This window comes from Microcaecilia unicolor, chromosome 1, assembly GCF_901765095.1.
Source record: "Microcaecilia unicolor chromosome 1, aMicUni1.1, whole genome shotgun sequence".
Lineage (NCBI taxonomy): Eukaryota > Metazoa > Chordata > Amphibia > Gymnophiona > Siphonopidae > Microcaecilia > Microcaecilia unicolor.
The window spans coordinates 662435989-662455908 of NC_044031.1; the positions used below are offsets into that span (position 1 = coordinate 662435989).

Genomic DNA, 19920 nt, shown 5'->3' on the forward strand with positions numbered 1-19920 from the left:
TGTCCTCAATCAGCTCCATCAACACAGCTATAAAGACACAGGTATTTATTTAGATTTTGCTCACACCTTTTTCAGTAGTAGCTCAAGGTGACTTACATTCAGGTACACTGGACATTTCTGTGTCCCAGGAGGGCTCACAATACTTGAAGCAATGAAGGATTAAGTGACTTGCCCAAGATCACAAGGAGCAGCAGTGGGATTTGAACCAGCCAACTCTGGATTGCAAGACCAGTGCTCTAACCACTAGGCCACTGCTAGGTTTGCTAGTCCCACCCCCCACCCCCATGACATAAACTTCCTGCATCAGACCTAGGAGCAATGCGCACAGGAAAAGGGTCCAGTGCCTGCATCTTTACAGCTGCATTTACCAGAAAAGAGTGCGGATTCTCGGGTGGTCTAGATTTCTGGCATCCAGATGTCTGAACTTGTACTGTATATGAGAAACTCTCTGGGATGTACTGTATATCTATTTTTTATTTACAACATTTATATCCCACAATATTCCCGCCCATGGGCAAGCTCAATGTGGCGTACAATAGTTAATAAACAAACCATAGCACAATAGCACAAAGTACAGTGGAAGGGTCACAGGAGGGGGAAAGAGAAGTCTGATGAGGGAATGGAAGAGAGGGTGGGTGATTGGGTATCACAAAGTGAGCTGTGGGCTAAAAGGCTGCAGCTCCTGCAGGACTCGTGGTAAATGCTCTGCCAAAAAGGAAGGTCTTGAGACATATATTGCATATTTGGCACAGTAGGGGCAATTCTATAACTGGGTGCCTATAAAATGGTAAGAGCCTATTCTGTAAAGGAACACAGGGACCTCATTTCCTTTATAGAATACAATGGCATAGCCAGAAGGCAATTTTGGGGTGGGTCAAGAGGTTGGATGGGTGGGCACTAGATAAACACCTGCCACCTGATATACCCATGCCCTGCCCCTGCTCCTACCTCACTCCCAATAATTTCAATGGGGGTAGCAGTGTTGGCTTCAGTAGGAGCTAGGGGAAATACAAGAGGGTGCACTTTTCATCCTCCACTGAGCCACGGTCCTCCAACAGACATATGCTTCCCCCAAATATGCCCTAAATATTACAGTGGGGCCCTACTGTACATCTATCAAGAAAACTGAACAAGCCAAATTATTTATTTATTTATTTATTTCTGCTTCATATACCGTCATATGGACTGTTCTAGGCTTCAAAGTGATTTACAATACAATAAAATGAGAGAAGAGAAGATGGAGAGAAGAAAAAAAAAAAACCAACAACAACCTAGTGACAATCTGAAGCAAAGACTTGAGTAAACAGGTGGGATTTAAATGTTATCTTAAATGCAGAAAGAGTGAAGCTGGTTCCACAGTTTTGGGCCAATATTGTTAATAAGTGAACACAAACCATAAACAAATTAAATTGAAATCCCAAGAAGCCAGACCTTGCATATAGCACAGCACAGAGAATTTCAAAGAGATGCATTTTCTCCTACACTGTACAAAATATAATGATAGCACATGCCAGAGATAGTGATAGTGGGTACAACTAGGGCAACTGCCCTTGGCTCCTTAGCCAGAGAGAACCCCAGACCAGCCGGAAGCTGAAGAAGGTGCAGCCTGTTAGTAAGCTTTGGGTTCCCTTCCAGATTTCTGCCTGGGGCCCCAGCCATATCTAACACCAGCTCTGGCAGGATGTTCATTTCAAATCTGACATATTCTAATCATAAAATAGACATTTTTTTTTCTTTTTCTTATCTGGTCATTTTACTTTTCAAATCATGTTGGTTTCAGGTTCTGGTTTCTACTTCCCTCTAACTTCTCTTAATTTACTCACCAAGGTCTCCTGTCCATTTGATATTTCTTCTCTCTCCATGTCCACTATCCATCTTCTTCCATCTCTGTGCCTCTATCTTCCTCCAGTATCTTCCTTTCTCTGTGTCCCTATACTTCCCTGTCTAGCTTCTCCTCTCTGTTCCTCCCCCATGCCAATATATATCTCTCTCCTCTCTGACTCTACCCCATCCAGCTTCTCTCCCTCTCACTCCCCCCCCCCCCCCCCCCTCAGCATCTGGTTTGCTTGCTTGATTGCCTGCTTGCCTGACCAACCTCCCTCCCTACCGCTGTAGGTTCAGTACTTGATCCCCTTTTCCTTCATCTCCTTGGTCTGGCATCTCTGTTTCCCGTCTCTCCCCCCACCTTGTGCTGTTCCAGTAGGTCACTCTCTTCCCTCCAGCTCCCCTCCTCCTCTTCCTCCCAATAGCAAAAATATGTACCTATAAGTATTTGTGCCTAAGTTCTGCTGATATACACATAGGGCTAGGTTCTATAGTTAGGACTAGATTCCATATATCCCGCCTAAAAAAATCTGCACTGAAACAAAATATGCCTAGGTGTATTCAATAAAGTATCCCTAAATTTAGGCATACTTTACAGAATAAACCTAAATTTCCAAGCAGTTTTTAGAATAAGCCGAGTGCCTGTCTGCACAACTAAATTTAGTTGCGAGCAATTACGCCAAGTAAAACTTGGTGTAAATGCCAATGCCTAAATTAGATGTAGACTGGGTGTATTCTATAACAATGCAAATAGATTTTAGAAATGCCCATGACCCACTCATTCTACGCCCACGGCCATGCCCCCTTTTCAACTATGCGACTTAGAATTTACACGTATCACATTATAGAATATGCTTAGACAGTTCTGCATGTAAATTCTAATTAATACAACTTACTGTCAATAATTGCTTGTTAAGTAGCAATTATCGGCACTGATTGACTTGTTAAATAATAAAGAGGGGCATAATCGAACTGGGCACCCATCTTTAAGGGCGCCCATCTCTAAAGATGCCCCAGCAAAGACGGACGTCCATCTTTCATTTCGATAATATGGTCGGGGACGCCCAAATCTTGACATTTAGGTCGACCATCTTGACATTTAGGTCGACCTTAGCGATGGGCGACCTCGGTTTTCGGCGATAATGGAAACCGAGGATGCCCATCTCAAAAACAACCAAATCCAAGGCATTTGGTCATGGGAGGAGCCAGCATTCATAGTGCACTAGTCCCCCTCACATGTCAGGACACCAACTGGGCACCCTAGGGGGCACTGCAGTGGACTTCAGAAATTGCTCCCAGGTGCATAGCTCCCTTACCTTGGGTGCTGAGCCACCCAAAACCCACTACCCACAACTCTACACCACTACCATAGCTCTTAGGGATGAAGGGGGGCACCTACATGTGGGTACAGTGGGTTTTGGAGGGCTCCCATTTACCACCACAAGTGTAACAGGTAGGGGGGGATGGGCCTGGGTCCGCCTGTCTGAAGTGCACTGCACCCACTAAAAATTGTTCCAGGGACCTGCATACTGCTGTCATGGAGCTGGGTATGACATTTGAGGCTGGCATAGAGACTGGAAAAAATGTGTTTTGTTTTTTTTTGGGTGGGAGGGGGTTGGTGACCACTGGGGGAGTAAGGGGAGGTCATCCCCATTTTCCTCCGGTGGTCATCTGGTCAGTTCGGGCACCTTTTTGAGGCTTGGTCTTGAAAAAAAAGGGACCAAGTAAAGTCGGCCAAATGCTCTTCAGGGACGCCCTTCTTTTTTCCATTATCGGCCAAGGACACCCATCTCTTAACCACGCCCCATCCCACCTTCGGTACACTGTCGACACGCCCCCTTGAACTTTGGTCATCCCTGCGACGGAAAGCAGTTGAGGACGCCCAAAATCGGCTTTCGATTATGCCGATTTGGGTGACCTTAGGAGAAGGATGCCCATCTCCCAATTTGTGTCGGAAGATGGGCGCCCTTCTCCTTCGAAATTAAGCAGGTGAGTTGCATGCGCAAATTCAGAATACGACTGCATTTGCGTGCGCAATTTAATTTGTGTTATATAGAATCCTGGGGATAGTGCCTAAAAAATTGGCACAAAAAACCCCTGCATAAGTGGTATTCTATAAGCTGCACCAAAAATTTGGTGTAGTTTACAGAATTAACACTTAAGCAGAGAGGTCTCACGTAAATTTAGGCACGGCCATTTGCACCAACAAACACATGGTGCAAATGCCCACGCCTAAATTTACACGTGGAGCACCATTTTTCTACAATTACACATATAACTCATGGACCACATGGAGGGGGGGAACCCATGCATAACCTTACATGAGTAAGTCCCAATTAAATCTTAGTGCCAATAATTATGTAAGAACATAAGAACAACCATACTGGGTCAGACCAAGGGTCCATCTAGCCTAGTTTCCTGCTTCCAACAGTGGCCAATCCAGGTCACAAGTACATAGCAAAATCCCAAAGAGTAGCAATATACCATGCTACCAATCCTGGGGCAAGCAGTAGCTTCCCCCATGTCCGTCTCAATAACAGACTATGGACGTTTCCTTGAGGAACCTCTCCAAACCTTTTCTAAACCCAGATATGCTAACCACTGTTACCACATCCTCCGACAAAGAGGAGTTCCAGAGCTTAACTATTCGTTGAGTGAAAAAATATTTCCTCCTATTTGTTTTAAAAAGTATTTCCATTTAACTTCCTTGAATGTCCCCTAGTTGTTGTTAAAAAGCACTAATTGGCTCATTATTCTATGAAATTGCACGTGCAAATTGGGAACATGCCTAAATTTGCATGCACAATTTTTTGGTAACCTTTATAGAATCAGGGTTCTGCAAGTTATATGCTTTAGTCTTGCCCACACTCCACGTATGTATACACCTACCTGTAAAATACATGTTATATAAGATACGTTCATATTTCCAGAGTAATGCTTGGTCAGAATTTTGACATGTGCATGCGTATGTGCACACATAGGCATACATATGCCATTATTCTAAAGATTTATGCACATACTTTACAGAATTACCCTCCATGTCTTTAAGGAAAGAATTATGTTGAATTATGCATTTATTTAGATGCTTTCCTTTATTCTGCATAATTTGGTTGGTAGCTTTTGAAGTCCTAGAAGGCTCTATCTACAGTCATTGCAGTGTGCACAGTTCAGTCTTCTGAAAAATGTGAAATGCTTTGTCCATTTGCATTTCAAGAATATTTGAGGTAGAGAGTTGTCCCACGGGGATGGTCGCAGGTCCCTGTGGGGATTTTACAAGGATGGATGCAGGTCCTGTAAGGATCCCGCGGAGAAGGATGCTGGTTCTGAGGGGTTTCCACAGAAGTGCAGTACCAGGCCTGCCTACCTTTCCTTTCCTTTCCTTATGCCATGGCAATTATAATAGCACTAAAAAAATTAATGGATATTGGTTGATAGCATTGAAATCCCCATAAGCACTGAATGGGGAAGTTATCAACATGGGCTACTGTTAAGTTAAGCTATTTTGTCACAAGTTGGGTTATTTTAGTACAGGGGATGGGCGAGGATGGAGGAGATTATTTGTGGAGAGGGGCAGGGATGGAGGAGATTACTTGTGGGGATGGGCGAGGATGGAGTAGATTACTTGTGGGGATGAGTTACTTTCCAGCAGGGACGGGAAAGGATGGGTGAAATTTCTGTCCCTGTGCAACATTCTAATTTGAGGTATTTGAATATATCACTTCTTGCACTTGGAATGGAGTTTAAAATAAATTTCAAACTAATCTGAGGGAAGGCTAAAGAGATCTATACTGCAGATCAGTTTTGTACATGGATAGACAGAAGACCCGTGTTTTATCCATGAATTAAAGATGCTCCATCTTCTCATAGCTGGAGCACTTCAATGTACACTTGATGATATCATTCTTTGTATTCTGACATTACACTGGCAGATGGCATGTACAACGAGGTGCTGAAGGCCGACTAAAAATGGTAAAACTCGGGTTCTTGTTTGACTTACCTGTAAATATACTAACATAGTAGATGACGGCAGAAAAAGACCTGTATGGTCCATCCAGTCTGCCCAACAAGATAAACTCATAGCATAAGGTATGATGTGATACTTCATATGTATACCTGGTCTTGATTTGTCCTTGCCATTTTTAGGGCATTGACAGTATAAATCTGCCTAGCACTGCCCTTCCTATATAATAAAATGCACCTCCAATGTTCCATTCATCTTGCTGGCTAAGACCGTGGCTCCTTGGTCTTGGTCTGCTAGGTTCTGTAGCTCAGCTGTTCTGCGCATGCGTCGCCCCCCCTCCCAGGCGGACGTCACGTACAACGCCAGAGACGGAGGAGGAGGGGCAAAAGGAACAGGGTGCCGGCCGAAAAGAAAGAAAGGCAGAAGGGAGCATTTGGAAGAGGGGAGGGAGGGAACGACCGAGACACTCGGAGCTCCAAAGACACAGCCTAAATGGCTGCAGGGTGGGCACTCCGGTCGTGAAGACAATGGTAGCAGCGGCGAGAGAGAACATTTGCGGCTCCCGCCGCTGCTGAAGGAGCTCCGCGAGGACAATGTGGAGCACGAGGAGCGGCGTTAGCAAGTAGGCGTTATAAGGATCGAGCTTTATAATATGCATATGACGGGAATATTCAGTTTAGGAGACCATGGTTCAAAATCTCTTGCGCCTTCGTTTTCAGAACTATTTATTTTTTTGGATGAAGGCTCCAGTCACAGCAACCATTTTAAAAGGAAGGGATGGGGGTGGAAGGAAGGGATGAGGGGGGGTGGAAGGAAGGGATGGGGGTGGAAGGAAGGGATGGGGGGGTGGAAGAAAGGGAGGGACCCTGAACATGGGAGGGGGGGACAATGACCCTGAAAGGCGGAGGGAGGGGGACAACGACCCTGAAAGGCAGAGGGAGAGGGGGACGACGACCCTGAAAGGCGGAGGGAGAGGGGGACGACGACCCTGAAAGGCGTAGAGAGGGGGAGAGACCCTGGAACTGAGGGGGGAAGAGGGAGGGGAGGGAGGGGTGTAAGGGGAGGGGGCCCTGCCGCCTCACACTCTCATTCTCACACACACACTCTCATTCTCACACACATACTCTCACACAGACAGTCTCACTCTATGTCACACAGACAAACTTGCACATTCACTCTCTCTCTCTCACACACAGTCACTCTCACACACACTCTCTCAAACATACACACTACGAGGAAAACCTTGCTAGCGCCTGTTTCATTTGAGTCAGAAATGGGCCTTTTTTACTAGTATTTTAAGATTTCTGAATTTAACATTGAAGCCTCTGAAAAGCTCCAATCCAGCCCATGCAAATCTATTCAGCCATGGTCAAGGCATAGCCTGTAGAGGTTTGCCCAGCACTGGTCTTGTTCTCCAACTTCTGAAGCTGTAGCTGAATCTGTCCAGCCATGATCAGAACTAGACCGTAAAAGCTTGCCTAGTACTGGCTTTGCTTCCCAATTACCAGTGTTGCCTTTGAATCTCCGCTAAGCTTCTATGGATCTATTCCTTCTAAATAGGATTCTTTTGTGTTTACCCCACACATTTATGAATTCCGTTACCACCCCCATCTCCACCACCTCTTTCAGGAGGGCACCCAAATGAAGATCTTAGTGTACTTGCCAGAATGGACATATTGCCAGTAGTTGGTCAATATTACTGATGAGTGTGGCTGAAATGAAAGAGCTGACGAATAAACCCCTTTGCATATTACACTTTGATACTGTATACACCCTCTTTTATTGGCTCCTTTATTTGTCAATATGGCATGGCGTCTCCCATTCTCCCATGTTCCCACTTACCTATTTGTATCAATTTGGTTTTTAAGTTAATGAAAATGTACACATAAAATTGAATTCATGTTCTAACAGTCCTCCTTCCTCTCCTCCTATCTTGTCTATCTGTCTGCTTCCCACCTTTCAACTGATCATTGTAAAGCACTTAGATGTATTATTGATTTGCGGTATATTAAATAAATGCAAACTATGAACTCTAAAGAGTGTATATAAGTACATAAGTATTGCCATATTGGGACAGACCAAAGGTCCATCAAGCCCAGCATCCTGTTTCCAACAGTGGCCAATCCGGATAAGAGTTGATATTCAGCCTGTGGTGCTCAGCGTTTTGCTGACCCCTGCTGGCGTAATACCCTGAAATTGGGCTCCAGCATAGAATTTCTGAGTTTACAGAGCCAGGGAAACTATAGCCGGCCAAGTGTGTTCAGCAATTAACTGGCTATAGTGAGCCGAATAAAGATAGGACTGACTTATATTTGGTGGCCTTGTCCGGTTAAGTGCTAAATATTGGCACTTAACCAGCCAAGTGTGACTCCGCCACCAGAATGCCCCCAAAACAGATGGTTTTGAGTTGGGTGTTAACCAGACATTTTCAGTGGCACTGATTAAGCGCCTCTGAATATGACCGGTTAGCCCTGAACAAGTGATTTAACTGGCCAGGGGCCATTTCCAGCCAGTTAAATCGCTTTGAATATCGATCCCTAAGAGTAATACTTTGATGACATTCTTACTATCTGCCCTTATGTTTGGAAGAAAGAAGGTGGATTTCTCCATGTTCCCTACATCCCGCCCCCCCTCCCCAGGCCTGCCCCACTAGTGCAGGTTATTCCTAGCTGACAGGAAACTCTTGTCTGACACTTAACCCCTTCTATGCTGCTTTTGTGCCAGGTTGTCTCCCCTTCAGAAGCACACAGATCTCTCCGCAATGTGCTCAAGCCTGATTCATGCATGAGTTTCCTGAACTGCAAGTCGTAACCATAGTCAAGCCAGGATTATACCATGGCAAAGTCCAGTATCCAAACCTTACCCTTTAATAGTTCATACAGGAGGCAGTTCTATAACTGGGCACCCCCATTCAGGTGCCATGATGCTGCCTGACGAGAGACAATTCTATCAAAGCACCCAGATTCCATTAAAGAACATTCAAGCACCCACAGTTAGACCTGGCATAACTGTGGTCAGGTAAATGTGGCAAAAAGGCATCTGAAACTTACAGTATTCTGTAAGTTAAGCACATAAGTGGGAGCCCCGTCCATGCCTCTCCCATGATCTGCCCATGTGAATGCCCCTATGCAGTTATGCACTATGACCAGGGCTTTTTTGAGGGGGTACTTGGGGGTACTGAGTACCGGCACCTTTTCCATTGTTTGCTAAAATTGACCCATGGACCTCACATTTTAATGAAAGAGTTCTGCCTTGTCATAGATTCTGTGACTGGTTGCAGGGGTCTGGTTATTGTGGGATGAGTCCCTCAGTGATCGCCCCACCCCTGAAGAGTGGCCTAGCATTTGAGTACTGGCACCTTTTTTGCTAGAAAAAATGCACAGACTATGACACACATGCTTGGGCACCCGACTACCGCTAATATTCTGTATATTTATGTGTGCAAGGTGCATATAAATGTGAGCCCCCAGCTATAGAATTAGGGGGTTAGTATGCAAGCTTTTTTCTGCAGTAGAATTCACTGTATTGAATTTTATCATAACCGATCTGACTAGAGCACACAGGGAGTTCATTACAGTAGACTTTCAATGTGTTAGTGTAGCAGAATTTCACTATAACATACTTTACTACAGTACTGTATATCAGTGCATATATGCCAAGAAATACAGCTTCATCTGTACCTAGTTTATTGAATCCCTCCTCCCCCGCAGTACCTTGGGGATAGTTTGCAGGTAATAAAATCAAATCTTTCCAACTGTTTGGAATTAAAAACTTGAAGACTGAGCAAATACACAGCCTTTGGAGCTCTGTTTATTTGTTTTTGCCACATCCAGTGACAATTGTTCAGTTCCTCATAGGTCATAGTAGATAAAAGCAGAAGCCTTCCTGGTCATTAAGGCTTTGGTTTCATGTACTCCATACACTCTGGAGACAAGACGGGAGGTTCAGCCTCTCTGTATTCATTCACTGGGTTTCCTCAAGCAGTGTTGAGAAAATGTATGCTTCAGCAATAAGGTCTACTTTCCTCATCACTCCAAAACAAATGGAGCTGATGTTTGGGCTAACATTATATGGGAGCTGATCATGCAGGATGCATTCATTCATTCATGGGAACCTTCTGGAAGGCACATTAAGAACTAAGGATGTACATTCATTAGAACACGTTGAGTTGGTTAGTATGCCTCTAAAAAATTAATGTACCCTATATTGATGCAAAGGCCTATTTTAGATAGGACACAGAAATCGGAATTGATACTTCCAGGAAGGGAAGTTGTAGAGTCTTTTCTAAAAATACATACAGGAGTACACATGTATGTTTCAGGACGTGCGGTGGGAGCAGCCTTTTCATTTATAAATTTGGAAAAATCAGTGCAGGAAACTCAGCAACCCACACGTGTAATTGCCAAGACTTATATATGTAACACGGTATGGCACAAGGCGGCTTGAGTCTATCTGGCCCATTCTGTGGGCTGAAATCAGTGGGCGGAGCTTGCTGCCATATTGTTGTGACCCCAAACATTTGCAGATGCTATTTAAACCAATAGCAAACGTGTGAGGTTTATGACTGCATATGTGTGGGTTTTTTAATTTGAAAGCTTCCCATATGTAACTCGAGAGATTTTTTTTTTAAACTTCTGGGGGTCCTGGGGCGTGATCTGTGGTCCATGGGTGCGGGCGCTGTGGAGTGGTGTTATTTTATCACAAGTTGGGTTAATTTAACATAGGGTTTCATTGCATAAAACTCTGCTCTGCTGCCACAAGACCTTCTTCCTGCCTTGTCCCACCTCTGCCTGTGTAGGCTGGATGATGAAGCAGGAAAAAGATTTAATGCATTAAACTGGATCCTGGTACACACAAGCAGAAGATAGAAGACAGACCAAGGGAGCAGACATGCTGTTTAACACAGAGCAGAGTTTGTGCTGGTGCTGGGTTGTTGCCTACTGGCAGGCTCATTTTAGGTTGGTCATCAGTGGCGTAGTGGTGAACTTAAGTCTTCAGTGACACAGTCTACTTACTGTCTTCTTAACATCTCTGACTTCAAAGAACTTCATTTGCACTTGTACCACTACTACTGCCTCAGTAAATAAGCAGCAGAGCTCTGAATTTAACCAACTAATATAATTTGTGAGGAATTGCTGTTTTCAAAATTTACTTCTGACAGATGATGTGGGGGCAGCGGGATGATACAGGAGGGAGATGCAGGGGGATTCGGGGGCTGCAGGGTGATGCAGGGGGCTGCAGGGTGTTGTGGGGTGTGGGAGGTGATGTGAGGGAGGGGCCCTTAAGATTGGTTGCCCTGGGCCCAGCTTTGTCTCTCGGCAGCCCTGGTCTGAATACTAGCTGGTGCCTGGTTAACTTCCAGGTCAGTGCACATACCCAGATATTCAATGCTGGAAGCTGCACGTTCCCCAACACTGAATATCTGGGATTAGTTCAGCCCTGCAGCTGGAACTACTTACCAACCTGGGTTAAATATTGGGCTCATTAGTTTTCATTAGGAGAGGGAAATGCATAATGGGAAATTAAGAAGGATACCTCCCTTAACCCCTTCTGTAAAGTGCTGGCCAAATTGAACACTTTTGAAAATCCTTTCGGTGCGGAATGCCACAAACTTGTGCACATACTAATAAAATATGGTGTCAGCGCACCCAACCTGGGCTCCAGAATTTACACTATCAGGCTTATTTTCGAAAGTGATCGCCGGCCATTTTCCGACATAAATCGGGAGATGGCCGGCGATCTCTCAAAAGCGGCAAAATCAGTATAATCGAAAGCGGCTTTTTTGACAGCATCGCCGCTTTCCCATCGCCTCACCGGCTAAAGTTCAAGGGGGCGTGTCGGCGGTGTAGCGAAGGCGGGACAAGGGTGGCTACCAGATGGCCGGCTTTCGCAGATAATGGAAAAAAAAGCGGCATTAATCAGTATTTCGCTGGGTTTACTTGGTCCTTTTATTTTCACGACCAAGCCTCAAAAAGGTACCCCAACTGATCAGATGACCACCGGAGGGAATGGGGGATGACCTCCACGTAGTCCCCCAGTGGTCACCAACCCCCTCCCACACTAAAAATATACAAATAAAAACCTTTTTTTACCAGCCTCTATGCCAGCCTCAAATGTCATACCCAGATCCCTGACAGCAGCATGGAGGTCCCTGGAACAGTTTATGTTGGTTGCAGTGTACTTCAGGCAGGTGGACCCAGGCCCACTCCCCCTTTACCTGTTACACTTGTGGTGCTAAGCGTTGAGCCCTCCAAACCCCCCCAAAACCCACTGTACCCATATGTAGGTGCCCCCTTCACCCATAAGGGCTATGGTAATGGTGTAGAGTTGTGGGGAGTGGGTTTGGGGGGGATTTGGGGGGCTCAGCACCCAAGGTAAGGGAGCTAAGCACCTTGAAGCTATTTGTATATTTTGTAAACATTTTTAGAAGTGCCCCCTAGGGTGCCCGGTTGCTGTCCTGGCATGTCAGGGAGACCAGTGCACTACAAATGCTGGCTCCTCCCATGACCAAATGCCTTGGATTTTGCCGGGTTTGAGATGGCCGGCATTTTTTTCCATTATCGCTGAAAACCAAAACCGGTGATCTCAAACCCGGCGAAATCCAAGGCATTTGGCCGGGCTAAACCGTATTATCAAAAAAAAGATGGCCAGCCATCTTTTTCGATAATATGGTTCTGGCCAGCTGTTGCGCCGCTGCCAAAATAGATCGCCAGCAAACTATTTCACTGGCGACGTTCGATAATGCCCCTCCACGTTTCATTAGGCCCAAAGATTGGGCAAAAGAATTGACGTTAAGTGCGATTCTATAAGGGATACGCACGTTTTATATAATCATGCTTAGCGCCAATCTTTTCTGGCACCCTTTTTTGAGTACAATTTATAGAATTTCCTCTATTATTCATATATTTGCATACAGTATAATTATCCTGGATATAGCAATATGAATGACAATATTTTGCATGCGGTGGGTAAAGTAATGTGCAAGTTGATACACTCTCTAGGGCTCATTTTCAAAACAAAACAAAAACAAATCCCCAAAATGTCATAAGGAATGTAGAAGGATGTTTTTCTCTCAAAAACGTCCAATTTGTGATTTTTGATACTCCAATTTTAAGACGTTTCTTCTTCACAGTTTGTCCAAATTTCAGAGGGGCCACAAGAGTGGCAGCAATTTTTCTGCAATAATGAAATAAAACGAAAATATCTCGTGCCAAAATAAGATGTTTTTGGCTACAGCTGTTTCAATCATCAATAAGTGACCAAAAGGTGCCTTAAATAACCACTGTAGGAATTAAGGCATAACCCCCACTTACTCCCCCAGTAGTGACAGGCCCCTTCTCACCTCCCCTAAGATGTGTCAGTGTCAGTACAAAGCAGGCTCTATGACAGCTTCAGATATGATAGCCATTCTTGTTAGAGCAACAAACAGGTCCCAGGAGTAGCTTACGTAAGTACATAAGTATTGCCATATTGGGACAGACCAAAGGTCTATCAAGCCCAGCATCCTGTTTCCAACAGTGGCCAATCCAGGTCACAAATACCTGGCAAGATCCCAAAAACGTACAAAACATTTTATACTGCTTAGCCCAGAAATAGTGGATTTTCCCCAAGTCCATTTAATAATGGTCTATGGACTTTTCCTATAGGAAGCTATCCAAACCTTTTTTAAACTCCACTAAGCTAACTGCCTTTACCACATTCTCTGGCAACGAATTCCAGAGTTTAATTACACGTTGAGTGTAGAAATATTTTCTCAGATTCGTTTTAAATTTACTACTTTGTAGCTTCATTGCATGCCCCTTAGTCCTAGTATTTTTGGAAAGCATAAACAGACGCTTCACATCTACCCTTTCAATTCCACTCATTATTTTATAGACTTCTATCATATCTCCCCTCAGCCGTCTCTTCTCCAGGCTGAAGAGCCCTAGACACTTTAGCCTTTCTTCATAGGGAAGTCGTCCCATCCCCTTTATCATTTTTGTCGCCCTTCTCTGCATCTTTTCTAATTCCACTATACCTTTTTTGAGATGCGGTGACCAGAATTGAACACAGTATTCGAGGTGCCATCACACCATGGAGCGATACAAAGGCATTATAACATCCTCATTTTGGTTTTCCATTCCTTTACCTAACATTCTATTTGCTTTCTTAGCCGCAGCAGCACACTGAGCAGAAGGTTTCAATGTATCATCGACGACGACACCTTGATCCCTTTCTTGGTCTGTGACTCTTAACGTGGAAACTTGCATGATGTAGCTATTTATTATTTTTTTATTTTAGTTACATTTGTACCCCGCGCTTTCCCACTCATGGCAGGCTCAATGAGGCTTACATATACAGGTACTTATTTGTACCTGGGGCAATGGAGGGTTAAGTGACTTGCCCAGAGTCACAAGGAGCTGTGCCTGAAGTGGGAATTGAACTCAGTTCCTCAGTTCCCCAGGACCAGAGTCCACCACCCTAACCATTAGGCCAGGTTCCTCTTTCCCACATGCATCACTTTGCACTTGCTCACATTAAACATCATTTGCCATTTAGACGCCCAGGCACCCAGTCTCGTAAGGTCCTCTTGTAATTTTTCACAATCCTCCCGCATTTTAACGACTTTGAATAACTTTTCGTCATCAGCAAATTTAATTACCTCTCTAGTTACTCCCATCTCTAGGTGATTTATAAATATGTTAAAAAGCAGCGGTCTGAGCACAGACCCTTGGGGAATCCCACTAACTACCCTTCTCCATTGAGAATACTGACCATTTAACCCTACTCTCTGTTTTCTATCTTTTAACCAGTTTTTATTCCACAATAGGACACTACCTCCTATCCCATGACTCTCCAATTTCCTCTGGAATCTTTATCAACAGCTTAACAGTTCAGTGGACTATAGAGAACGGGACCCAGGCCCTTATCCCACTCTAACTGGTACACTTGTTGTAGAATGTATGAGCCCTCCAAAAACCACCAAATGCCTACTGTACCTACATAGAAGTGACACCTGAAGGCATAAGGGCTATTGTAGTGGTGTACAGTGAAGGTTTTCCTCTGTTTCTGGAACGATCACCATACATTATAAGGGGGTTTTGGTGAGATAAGATTTGTACCTGGGACCTTTTATGTAAAGTTCACTGCAGTGCCCCCTAAACTGCCCCACTACTCTGCTGGATGTCTGTGTGGCCAGTCTATTAAGAATGATGGCCTCCAGACATCCTAATGGCTGGTATATGGGTGTTTTTCTCTTGGACTTTTTCTTTTTGGACTCCCAAAAGAAAACACACACTTAGGAAAAAATGTCTAGAAAAAGGTGATTTTCAAACCAAAAAGATAGATATTTTTCAGTTTAAAAAAATAGCTGTTTTTAGCAAAACGTCCAAAAATCAGACTTACACATTTTATCAAAAAAGCCCCTCTCTGTGTAGTGAGTTTAATAATGTGGATGTTGTACTGGGTATAGTTATGTGGATATAGATATGTTAGATGTAGTGCATGTAGTAATGTCGGTGATGTACTGGGTACAGTTTTGTAAACGCAAATGTGTTTTATGTAGTGGCTTTAGTAGTGTGACCTTAGTAATTTAGTGGGTCAATCAGTCCAAAACTCTGCTGCGTGACTCATTTTCCGACAGAGTTGCTATGTTCACATTAGGCCTCTCCTCAAGTCACTTCACTGGCTCCCTATCCGTTTCCACATTCAATTCAAACTTCTCTTACTGACCTATAAGTACATTCACTCTACCGCTCCACAGTACCTCTCCACTCTTGTCTCTCCTTATGCCCCCCCTCGGGTACTCCGTTCTGTGAATAAATCTCTCTTGTCTGTCCCCTTCTCCTCTACTGCTAATTCCAGACTCCGTTCCTTTTATCTCGCTGCACCTCACGCCTGGAATAGACTTCACGAGCCTGTACGTCTAGCCCCATCTTTGGCCATTTTCAAATCCAGGCTAAAAGCCCACCTCTTTAACGCTGCTTTTGACTCCTAACCGCTACTCACTTGCCCTGTGCCCTTTATCACCACCTCTTTAATTCCCTCACCTCTTAGTTGTTCTGTCTGTTTGCCTGTCTTATTTAGATTGTGAGCTCTTTGAGCAGGGACTGTCTTTTCATGTATGGTGTACAACGCTGCGTATGCCTTGTAGCGCTATAGAAGTGATAAGTAGTAGTAGTAGTGGGTGCCAGATTTATTTATGTATTTATTAGGATTTATTTACCGCCTGTTTGAAGTGCTCTTGGTACTGGCCCTAAAGTGAATGACTGGATTAGAAATTGGTTGAATGGTAGGTGACAGAGGGTAGTGGTAAAGGCAGTTAGCTTAGTGGGGTTTAAAAAAAGGGCTGGACGGCTTCCTAAAGGAAAAGTCCACAGACCATTATTAAATTGACTTGGGGAAAATCCACTGCTATTTCTGGGATAAGCAGCATAAAATATATTGAACTTTTTCGGGATCTTGCCAGGTATTTGTGACCGGGATTGGCCACTGCTGGAAACAGGATTCTGGGCTTGATGGACCTTTGGTCTGTCCCAGTATGGCAAAACCTATGTACTTATGAGCTCACTCTAAAGAAAGGGACATTAGCAGTGGTGTGCCACAAGGTTTGGTTCTTGGGCCAGTCCTTTTTAACATTTTTGTAAGCAAGATTGCCGAAGGGCTGTCTGGTAAGGCTTGCCTCTTTGCAGATGATACTGAAATCTGCAATAGGGTAGGCACCCTGATGGTGTGAATAACATGAGGAAGGACATAGTGAAGCCTGAAGAACAGTCTGGAATTTGCCAGCTAAGATTTAATGCTTTAAAAAATGCAGAGTCATATATTTGGACTGCAAAAACTGGAGAGAGCAGTACAGCACAAGAGGCGAAGTACATGTGTGCATCACAAAAGAGAAGGGCATGGGAGGTGGTCATATCTGATTATCTTAAGGTGGCTAAACAGTTAGAAAAAGTGGCAGCAAAAACCAGAAGGATGTTTGAGTGCATAGGGAATGGCCAGCAGGAAAAAGGAGGTGATAAGGTCTCTGTATGTCTCTGGTGAGATCTCATTTGGAGTACTGTGTAAAGTTCTGGAAACCCCACCTTCAAAAAGATAAGCACACAGTGGAGTCATTCCAGAAGGTGGCTATTAAAATGGTCAGTGGTCTTCGTCATAAGATGTAAGGCGAAAGACTTAAAGATGGAAGAAAAGTGGGAGAGAAGAGATACAATAGAGACATTTAAATACCTCTGTGACATACATGCACAGGAGACCAGTCTCTTTCATTTGAAAGGAAGCCCTGAAATGAGGGGACATAGGATTTTGGTGAAGGAGGATAGACATAGGAGTAATCTGAGGAAACACTCTTTTACAGAAAGGGTGGTGGATGCATGGAATGGCCTCCTGGTGGAGGTGGCAAAGATGAAGAGGGTATCTGAATTCAAGGAAGCATGGTAAAAGCACACAGGATCTCTAAGGGAGAGGAAGGGATAGTGAATGGCATGGATGGGCAGACTGGATAGGTAATATGGGGCGGGGATAGTGCTGGGCAGACTTATACGGTCTGTGTCCTGAAAAAGACAGGTACAAATCAAGGTAAGGAATACACAAAAAGTGGCACATATGAGTTTATCTTGTTGGGCAGACTGGATGGACCGTGCAGGTCTTTTTCTGCCGTCATCTACTATGTTACTATGTTAATATGGTCTTTATTTGACATCATTTTCTATGTTTCTATACTGGGTATATTAATGTCAATGCAGATATATGTTTTATGCAGTGGGAGTAGTACTATGGATAATGTACTGGGTTATGGATATGCTTTATGCAGGTCTAGAAATGCTGGATATAGTGTGTATAATAATATGGATGCAGAAATTCTGGAAGTAGTGGATTTTGGAATTAGCACAGGGCCTTTTGAATACAGTACTGCAATCTCATGTGCATCGCACAGACTGTAATTATTTTTGACATATTGTTACAGACTGTATTTATTTGAATGTAATCAGGTAAATTGTAGTTTACATTAGATATAGTCAAAAATATGATCTTGAATGCCTGCATACAATATTTTTGCCCATCACTACTTTGCCTAGAAATCAGTTAATCAGGGAAATAGTTGCACTGGATGCATTTATATAGGATGGAGACCTGTTCTGCCGCTGTCTACCTCTTTCTATCGGTCTGAACGGTATCTACGCGTTTTTTTTCTTCCATTGCTATCAGATCGCATCAGACAAAAATTGTGGATGTGCCACATTTCCAATCCGTGTGGTGGAGGGTGTAGGAAACAAGAGAGGAACTAAGGGTAAAGGCAGGAAACGAGTTTACCCTGAGTATATAGGGCTGGAGATATATCATGGAGCAACCTTTTGCCCTGTCACTAACAGGCTTATTTTCGAAAGAGAAGGATGCCCATCTTTTGACAAAAATCGTAGGATGGGCGTCCTTCTCACAGGGTCGCCCAAATCGGCATAATCGAAAGCCGATTTTGGGCGTCCCCAACTGCTTTCAGTTGCGAGGACAACCAAAGTTCCCGGGGGCGAGTCGAAGGTGTAGCGAAGGCGGGACTTAGGCATGCCTAACACATGGGCGTCCTCGACCCATAATGGAAAAAAAGGGCATCCCTGATGAGCATTTGGACTACTTTACCTGGTCCTGTTTTTCTTACGACCAAGGCACAAAAAGGTGCCCGAACTGACCAGATGACCACCGGAGGGAATCGGGGATCACCTCCCCTTACTCCCCCAGTGGTCACTAACCCCCTTCCACCCTCAACAAACAACTTTAAAAATATTTTGTACCAGCCTCTATGCCAGCCTCAAATGTCATACTCAGGTCCATCGCAGCAATATGCAGGTCCCTGGAGCAGTTTAGTGGGTGCAGTGCACTTCAGGCAGGCAGACCCAGGCCCATCCCCCCCTACCTGTTACACTTGTGCTGGTAAATGTGAGCCCTCCAAAACCCACCAGAAACCCACTGTACCTACATTTAGGTGCCCCCCTTCACCCGTAAGGGCTATGGTAGTGGTGAACAGTGGTGGGTAGTGGGTTTTGGGGGGCTCAGCACACAAGGTAAGGGAGCTATGTTCCTGGGAGCAATTTCTGAAGTCCACTGCAGTGCCCCCTAGGGTGCCCGGTTGATGTCCTGGCATGTCAGGGGGACCAGTGCACTATGAATGATGGCTCCTCCCACGACCAAAGAGCTTGCATTTGGTCATTTCTGAGATGGGCGCCCTTAGTTTCCATTATCGCCAAAAATCAGAAACGACCAAGTCTAAGGATGACCATCTCTAGGGATTACCTAAATGTCAAGATTTGGGCATCCCCGACCGTATTATCGAAACGAAAGATGGACGCCCATCTTGTTTCAATAATATGGGTTTCCCCGCCCCTTCACCAGGACGTCCTGCAAGGATGTCCTCGGGAAAACTTGGGCGCCCCTTTCGATTATGCCCCTCCAAGTTATCAGTGACTACAGACCTTTATTAAAGACTGGGTTCGATTCCCACTGCAGCTCCTTGTGACTCTGGGCAAGTCACTTAACCCTTCATTGCCCCGGGTACAAATAAGTACCTGTATATACTATGTAAACTGCTTTGAATGTAGTTGCAAAAAAGGCGGTATATCGAGTCCCTTCCTCTAGCTCTACCATGTGATTTGGCATTCAGCCAAAGAGAAGACCATCACTGGTCTTGTTCTAGGCTGCAAATGATGATCACAGAAGGGGAAATGAATGTCCCCCTGGATTCAGGAGTCTCAGGGAGTTCACTAAATAGCTTCTTAGCTTTTATTCTAAGGGTACTTGTTTGGTCTCCCTCCCCTCCCCCCTGGATTCAGGAGACTCAGGGAGTTCACTAAATAGCTTCTTAGCTTTTATTCTAAGGGTACTTGTTTGGTCTCCCTCCCCTCCCCCCTGGATTCAGGAGACTCAGGGAGTTCACTAAATAGCGTCTTAGCTTTTATTCTAAGGGTACTTGCTTGGTCTCCTCCCCCCCCCCCCTCCCCAGTTCTTTTTGCCTGCTTCTCTGGCCCTTTCTAGCTCCTGAGAGGTGAAGGAGAGAAACTGGCATGGATCCCAGGCATACATTCAACCTCACAGAGCCCTTCTAACACTTTGGCTCTTCTAGACATTGCTGGCTCCCCCAGCTTCCGAACTGTCTCCGGGAAAAAAAG

At 44.6% G+C, this 19920-nt stretch overlaps 1 protein-coding gene across 3 annotated transcripts in view; it reads left to right on the top strand.

The window, feature by feature from the left end:
- Positions 1-19920, top strand: part of LINGO1 (leucine rich repeat and Ig domain containing 1) — a 278287-nt gene that overhangs the window by 86022 nt on the left and 172345 nt on the right. The window lies entirely within an intron of this gene.